The following is an 8661-nucleotide window of genomic DNA, read 5'->3' on the forward strand; positions in this document are numbered from 1 at the left end:
GCTTTGTTGCTCTGGGCTAGATGGCCGCTTGTTTACTTTCAAGCCTTTAAGACCCCAGACGCTATATCTCATGATAGCCAGGCACCATCAGCCTTCTTCACCACACTTACTTATGCACACGTTCATCTTCAGCGTTTGCATGTTTATTTTTTCATCCACTAACTCATTTCAGGTGTTCAGTGGTGACAGGTGGCACTTCGTGGCTGCCATATTGGAGAGTGCAGATCTTTCATCAATTCTCCCAAAAATTATCTGACTGGACAAAGATGAAAAAAACCACTGTTCAACGTGTCAGTTTGGTTAATTCCAATATAGGAGGGCCGCAGTTTCTGCCAGATGCAGAGGGAATACTTGGGACCTTTCAATTGTTTTATATGCCAAGACTTAAGGCATTGATTTGGTTGAGATTCAACGTGGGAAGTGGGGTGGGGACAGTGAAGCCAAGTTGTTGTCCCTAGGCTAAAGTAGTGGAGCTCTTCTCCCTCCACCTTGCAAGGACTGTGATCAGGGAGCAGGGAAGGGAAGAGGTAAGCCAAGGAGGCCAGAGGTCAGGTAGCAGACACAGAGGTGCTGGTTGGTCTGGAACAGGGTTGATGGTCGGAGCTGGGCATGGAAGAGCCATATGTGGCTCACCCAGGCCAATGAAGTCTTCGGGAAAAGGGCATACCTGTAGGTCCCAGAGCAGGTCTGGCCCTAGATGGCAAGTTGTAGGAGGTCTTGGGTACCTGTATTCTCCATCCCTTCTATCTTGCTGAGCATACCCCCTTCAACTCTCTTGTCTCAAAGTTTGCTCTGCGCTCACCCTACTGAGCATCCGTTGTCTTTCCACTCAGCATCTATACCTCCTTTATTTTCCTTCTAGTAAAACATAACCCTACTTTCTCCTGGGACCCATCTCTTTCTCACTGTCCATTGCCTTGGTTTAGGTGGAATGGACACCACCGCCAGTGACAGGAATGCACGTTTAGCATCTAGCCCATCACTGCATGCAATTTCCCTAGCTATGGTGATCAATTCATTGGATTCTTGACCCAAATGGTCCAGTTCAAGGAAATCCTGGTGCTTGAGCTTCAGAAGGGGCGCTGGCTCTTTCCTGCTGAATGGAGCTGGAGCTGCCAGACGTAGTCTTTTTGCCACAAAAGGAAATCTGCCAGAAACAAATAAGGAGTCTTCCTTGGCTCAACAGCAGTGAGTGTGGTTGAGATTCAATGATCCTTACCATGATACCACGTGCTGGGCCGAAGGGCGTTGAATGTGAAGCAGCGCTGTTTAGAGCAGGGTCTCCCTCTCGCACATGCTCTTCAAAGGCATGAGAGCAATAAAATAAGCTCTGTGCTCCTAAGCTGTAGTAAAATTCACAAGAATAGCCTATTTGAACCACAGTTGGTTAAAACCACTGTCTTCCCGTTCTCTTTCCATTCCTCCATCCCCACTTTTAGCATTAATGGAACTTTAGCCACTTTATCATCTGGCAAAGGGAAAGATACATTAGAGAGACTTTAATTTTGAGGCAGTGCGACATATTTTTGTGATCTTTCCGTTAGTTCCCCGTATTGTTATCTGCTTGCGAATCATTTTGGTTTAGAAATAGTTTCCAAGAAGCTCCTCTGGCATCATGACAAAAAGGTACAAGGTCAGAGGTCATATTGTAGTACAAATGTGGTCTTGCTTCCTGAATAATTCTGTGGAGGAAAAGAAAGGAGGCTCAAAATAACCAGAGACAGAAACTAATCTACCGAAATTCAGCCAATCAGAAACATGAAGTAAAAGATTTCATTCTCTTTGACATCTGATCAAAACCGAAGTTCTCTTCAATTTTGGGATGTTTTCAACCATGCCTTGAATATATATATTATCTCATGAACATTTTAGAAATAGACTTTAGCATAGTTCCTTTCTCACACATAGCAAGCACATCTATAATCGCTCAGGTAGGAAAGAAACTCAATAGAGGTCAGGGCAAATTTTATTTCCCTAAGATGTTGTGACAATGCCCCTTGATCTGCATGCTCTTCAAGAACCTTGCCACTCTCCCAACAGCAGGGGAAGGCCAAGTCCCCTCCTCTGGAGTCTTAGGTGAGTTTGTGACTCTCTTGTAACAAGCAAACTATAAGGAGTGATGGGACTTGACGTACAAGGTGAGATCATCAAAGGTGATGAACCATAGCTATCATGCTCACACACAGAGCCACCACGTAAGAAGTTCCACTGCCCCAGGGATACCATGCTGTGAGAAATCCAGGCCACATGGAGAAGTCACACGTAGGTACTCGAGTTGAAAAATCCTAGTTCTACCTGCCCAGATTCCACACTTATAAAAGAATGAATCTTCTGAGGGTTCCGGTCGCCAGCTGTCATATCACACCCAGCCTCTGAGTCTTCCCATTATGGGCCAAAGACATGGCAAATCCTCTGAGCCTCCTTTTGAATTTCTGAGCCACAGAATCCATTAGCCTAATAACACGGTTGCGATTATGCCATTACATCTGCTAACAGAAAGATCATCAGTTCGAAACCACCAGGTGCTCTTTGAGAGAAAGACGAGGCTTGCCAATCGCAGGAAGATTTACAGTCTCAGAAACTCACTGGGGCAGTTCTATGTTGTCCTATAGGGTCACTATGAGTCAGAATCAACTCTTTGGCAGTGAGTTTGGTTTGGTTGTGGTTTTTATATCAAATGGTGGATTATTCTAAGATGTGCATAGCTCACTAGTGTAGTTATTCCCCATGTAGCCAGCCCTGTCTACTGTTTGGCTGAAAATTGAGCCAGGAGGGTGAATTCAGCTCCAGACCTGAAGGGTGACTCAGGGCCATCATTTCAGGGTTCCATCTATCTTTGCCTGACCAGTAAGCCTGGTCTTGTTTATGGTTTTGAGTTTGGTGCTACTTATTTCTTCCACTCTGTCCAAAAGCTTCTGATGGGATCCCTAGGAAAGACTGTTTTCTGTTTGCTCTAGAGAAAGTGACATTACAAAATTGGTGTCGAATACAAAGGCAATCGAGGTGTATGTAACCAAAAACTGAAAGGTAAAGGTATTTATAGAGGTGCATAAATAACAAATTTTTTTCTGTGATGACGTTAATATTGATCAGATTTTAAATTTTTATATTTTATGTGATTTCTTTTAGCATTCTAATTAAGTATCTGCTCTTGGGCCTAATTTTGTATCAACATGTGTAAGTGTCAGGTCCCATATAACATGGATCCACCCCTAGTACCACACTGTTCTGTTTAAAGCGCTACCTAGTGGTGCTGTCAGCAACGTGTCAGACTGCAGTTGCAAGGTCAGTGGTTCAAACCCACCAGTCTACTCCATGGGAGAAAGAGGTGGCTGTCTGCTTTCAAAAAGATTTACATTCCTGGAGATCCTACATAGGATTGCTATGAGTTGGAATAGGCTCCGTGGCTGTGGGTGGTGTATGTATATGTAGACATCGTGGTTGGTCAAGTGGAAGGGGAGCAAACAAGAGGAAGACCCTAAATGAGATCGATTGAATCAGTGGTTGCAACAATGGGCTCAAACATCACAACTGTGAGGGTGGGCAGTGTTTTGTTATGTTAGACATAGAGTGGCCATGGGTCAGAACCACCTCCAGCTTACAACAGCAACATATATATACCCAAGGTCGCTATGAGTTGGAGCATGTTGTGATATCATTAGGTGATGCCAAGTAGGTTCCAAGTCATAGCAACCCTGTGTTTACAACTGAACGAAAACACTGTCCGGCCCTGTGCCATCCTCACAGTTGTTCTGAGGTTTGAGCCCATCAATGAAGTCCATCTTGTCAAATGCCTTCCTCTCCTTTGCTGTCCCTCCACTTTACCAAGCATGATGCCCTTCGCCAGGGATTGATCTCTCCTGATCACATGTTCAAAGCATATACGATGAATGCTCCCATCCTTGCCTCTAAGGAGCACTCTGGTTGGTTGTACTTCTTCCAAGATAGATTGTGTGTTCTTTGGTAGTCCGTGGTATTCTCAATATTCTTCTCCAGCACCATAATTCAAATGCATCAATTCTTCTTGCATCTTCCTTATTTGATGCTCTACTTTCATAGATATATATAGATATGGCCAAGTAGCATGTAAGATTGAGCTGTTAACCACAAGATCAGTGGTTCAAATACACCAGCCACTCCTTGGGAGAAATATGAGGCTTTCTGCTCCCACAAAGATTTCCAGCCTGGGATCATCAGAACAGAAAATCTTATCACAGTGAATGAGGGGGAGTGCGGAGTGGAGACCCAAAGCCCATCTGTAGGCCACTGGACATCCCTTATGAAAAGGTCATGGGGAGGAGATGAGCCAGTCAGGGTGCAATGTGGCAACGATGAAACATACAACTGTCCTCTAGTTCCTAAAAGCTTCCTCACCGCACCCCCACACCCCCTATCATGATCCCAATTCCACCTTACAAATCTGGCTAGACCAGAGGATGTACACAAATAGCAACTGGAATCACAGGGAATCCAGGTGTGGATGATCCCTTCAGCACCAGTGGTGAGAGTGGTGATACTGGAGGATAGAGGGAGGGTGGGGTATAGAGGGGGAACCAATTACAAGGATCTACATATAACCTCCTCCCTGGGGGATGGACAACAGAAAAGTGGGTGAAGGGAAAATGTCAGGCAGTGTAAGATATGACAAAATAATAATTTATTAATTATCAAGGGAGGGGAGAGTGGGGAGGAAGGGGGAAAAATGAGGAGCTGAAGCCAAGGGCTTAAGTAGAGAGAAAATGTTTTGAGAATGATGAGGGCAATGAATGTACAAATGTGCCTTACACAATTGATGTATGTATGGATTGTGATGAGTTGTATGAGCCCCTAATAAAATGATTTAAAAAATTAAAAAAAAAAAAAAAGATTTCCAGCCTGGGAACCCACAGGGGCGGTTCTACTGTTCTGTAGGGTTGCTATGAGTCAGCATTGATTGATGGCAGTCACACACACACACACACACACACACACACACACACAACACAGAAGGGGCTTCAAAAAGTTTATGGAAAAACACCATTATCTTTTCATTTCATTTTTCCATGAACTTTTTAAAGCCCCCTCGTGTGTGTGTGTGTGTGTGTGTGTGTGTGTGTGTGTGTGTGTGTGTGTGAAATCTTTAGTCATTATTCTCATATCACAGAGAAAACGGAGTGAGGAACTGACTGAGGAACTGCTCCTGGATTCTCTGGGGAGTCTCTCCTCAATCGGGGCTCTTAAGCACTGCATTGAGTACTGCCTCCTCCCAGCGGCAGTGCAGGCAAGAGGGGACTCCACGAATGTCCCTGGCTCAAGCCTTGCCTGAGAGAACCAGACTCACCTCCGCCCCTCCCCAACTGCTTCACCTCCAGGAAAGAAGGATCAGTCACCCCTACCTCCCTTCCCCTTCCCCTTCCCCTGGGTCAGCTGTCACTGGAGTCACTCAGTGACAGTGTCCTAGGCAGCTGGCAGCTGTGGGGAAGGACACAGGGTGGGAGGAGGTTGGGGACTCGGCCTCAATGCAAAAGCTCTGAAGCAGGTGAGGGGACAGAGAGGCTCATGGTGGAGATGACACATACGCCAACGCATGTCACTGATGACCGAGTCACAATCAAAACAGGCAAATCCACACTCTTGCTTCACAGGAAGTGCTTATTCACTCCTTGGGCAAGAATAGGGGGTCTGTTTCTCAGAACCAGGCCGGAGGGGGACACCCAGTGCTTTCCTCATTCCAGAGCTTTCCCAAAGGTGGAGCTTCTGTCTCTGCAAGAGGTAGCCAACCCTGTTGTTGACTCTACACATATTTATTGAGTGTCCACCATGCACCAGTGGAAAGCGGGTGAGTCAGCACAGACCAGTCCCCTCACCGCAGGACGCCTCCATCCGTGTACAACTGCTGTCCACGCTGCATAATGTGTTAGTGCAGGTTGACTAGAGAACCAAATTCATAGACACTCATATGTGTATAAGAAAGAGTTTTATAAAAACAGCAGCTGTATATTGAGAAAACATCCCATCCCAGTCCAGATAAAGTGCATAAGTCCAATATTGGCCCATATGTCCAATACCAATCTATAAATTCCTCTTCAGACTCACAAAATGCATGCAATTACACCAAATGCAGGATGATCACAGACCAGTGGGTGGGAAGTCTTGTGGATCCAGTGGTGGTGTAAGCATCTCAGCCCTGGCTGGGGTCTCTACGTGGCTCCTCCAGCTCCAGAGCTCTAGCATAGCTCCATGTGTCTTGTCAGCAAGAATGTCTCCCAAGGACTTCCTGTCTCTTAGAACCCCGAGCCCTACAGCAGGCCCCAGAGGCCTGGGGCAGGTTCTGACCCAGAAAGCCTCTGGAATTTCAAGGTAAAGTGCCATGGAAGATTGAGTCGTCAGCAAACATTACTCAGCTAATTACCTCAGTCTCACTGTGGTGGCAGCAGGTACATAAGCTTCGGGTCAGTTGGGAAATTGAAGCCTGTCTTAAGAGGTACAGATGCATAGAGACCCACCCCCTCCATCACTCCTCAGCCATCCCCACCTGGCCTTGTCCATTTCTGGGGGCTCTCTTTGCCCCCTCCCTCATGCTGCCCGACTCGTCTTTCCTTCTCTGAGTCCTCTTCACAAATCCTCTATACCTTGAGCGTGTGGGGTGGGGGTGAACTCTCTTGAGCATGAACAGGGTGCTCTAAAGACTTTTATTTGTGTGGGTTGATCTCAGTCCAAAAGTCCTTCTCAACTCCAGTGGCGACCTTCCCCCACCACACACACGCCACCACCTGATTTGGTAGGTGAAACTGCCCCCACCCCCCTTCCAGACCCCATGTCCAGAATCCCAGGCGACAGCCAGTAAGTAGTTCATATGAAATGTCACACACACACACCCCTGCCCCACCCAGCACTGACTCATCTGAAGTGGGGTAGCTTTCCTGTCTACACCCAACGAGTCAACAAGCCCCATCAGGAAAAGCTAGGAGGCAGTGATCTACCTGCCTGGGTTCAGGAGGGTGTGCCAGCCCACCTGTCTTTCTCTCCCTGAGCCCAAAGGCTGTCCCCGCCCCACCGCTGCATGTTCAGGAGCTTTCTCTCAGCCCCCTCAGGCCAGGGGGAGCTTGGGAGGGAGCTGGGTGGTGACGTCGAATCCAGACCCTCCTCACCGTACTCCCTCACCCACGGGTGCAGTTGGTTTCTTTTGTTCTGCAGCAGGATTGTAAGTGTGGGTACGGTGGGTGGGTGGGAAGGATTTTAAAGCTTGGGTCCTTCTTTGCCAGTGACACCGGTGGCCTCGGGGAGGGTTGGGGTGATGAAAGCTGGAGATGAGCAGGAAAACATGTGCTGGGGAGACGATGCTGAGTCATGGTAGAGCTGCTCCCAGGAGGGCTTCATGGCTGGTCGTTCAGAAGTAGATCACCAGGCCTTTCTTCCGGGGGCCCTCTGGGCAGATGCTAACTTCCGAACATTCCACTAGCCTTCGTGCCACCCAGGGACTCCAGGAAGAGAAAGGGCTTCCGATTCTGCTGTAAGACTCAGAGCCCACGCTCCAACTCCACAGAGAGGCAGCGCGTGAAGGCTGGGCTGTTGTGAGGAAAATGAAAGGGGCCTCTGCTCCCCGAATGGGTTCCTTTACATCCAGTAAGCAAAGCTTTGACTTCTGAGCCCATTCAGAGGAAGTCCTTTGGGGGAAACAGCGCCCACACAATAGAAAATGAAAGGAGACAACCTCTCTATTCCCAGGAGGGGCAGCAGGGGGAAGGGTAAGAGGCCAAGTTGCTTGGCTCCTTTCCCCAGCTCCACACTAACAGGAGGTGTAGATGAAATCCTGCAGCTGTGGGCTTGGTCCTTTCTGTCAGACATGTGCTCTAGAGACAGCCACGCCCCCTTCGAGAAGCACCAGGTCCACCGCCACAATCCCCAAGCTGGTTGTTAGAAATGATTGAAGAGGGGGTTCAGGCAAGGCAAGGGGCAGCCACCATGTGCCCAGTCTCCCCAGACCTCCTTGTGGTATAGAAGGGTCTAGAAGTTATCCTGTGCTCCCACTGGGGTTGTAGAAGGTGGCTGAGCCGAGCGCCCAGACCCACCCTGGAGAGGAAGACTCGCTACCAGAGAGTCAATAAGGACGCAGAGCAATCCTGTAGAACTGCCCTGTGGGTTCCCAAGACTGTAACTGCTTAGGGGGGTAGCAAGCCCAGTCTTTCTCCCTGGAGAGGAATAGGTAAGGCAAGAACTGCGATGTGGTCAGCTTGAGCCCAGCGCTCGTCAGAGTCTGGATGAGGATGACAGGCTGTTCAGCACGGGGGAAGGGGGGGGTCCCAGCAGGAGGGTCCGATGGCAGAGGCCGAACAGGCAGTCAGATGGAGGGGGCCTCAGGAACCCTCTGGCCCGGCCAGGTCAGAACGGGTCTTCAGTTCGCCAACCTCAAATCCACTGACGTAGAGAGGTTCTCAGTGTTTGGTGGATTCAAGTGAAACGAGAAGCAGGAAGAGAGAGAAACAGACCTGCTCAGATCACAAGATGCATCTAGGAAAGAAAGGAGTTCAGACCAGGTTTCTCTCTCTCTCTCTCTCTCTCTCTCTCTCTCTCTCTCTCTCTCTCACTCTCTCTCTCTCACACACACACACACACACACACACACAGACTCACACTACTTAGCTTCCAGGACAATGAACCCAGAGTTGCATGGGTTGGCAT

This window comes from Echinops telfairi, unplaced genomic scaffold (genome assembly GCF_000313985.2).
Source record: "Echinops telfairi isolate 266 unplaced genomic scaffold, ASM31398v2 ScPeMD7_8;HRSCAF=38, whole genome shotgun sequence".
Classification (NCBI taxonomy): domain Eukaryota; kingdom Metazoa; phylum Chordata; class Mammalia; order Afrosoricida; family Tenrecidae; genus Echinops; species Echinops telfairi.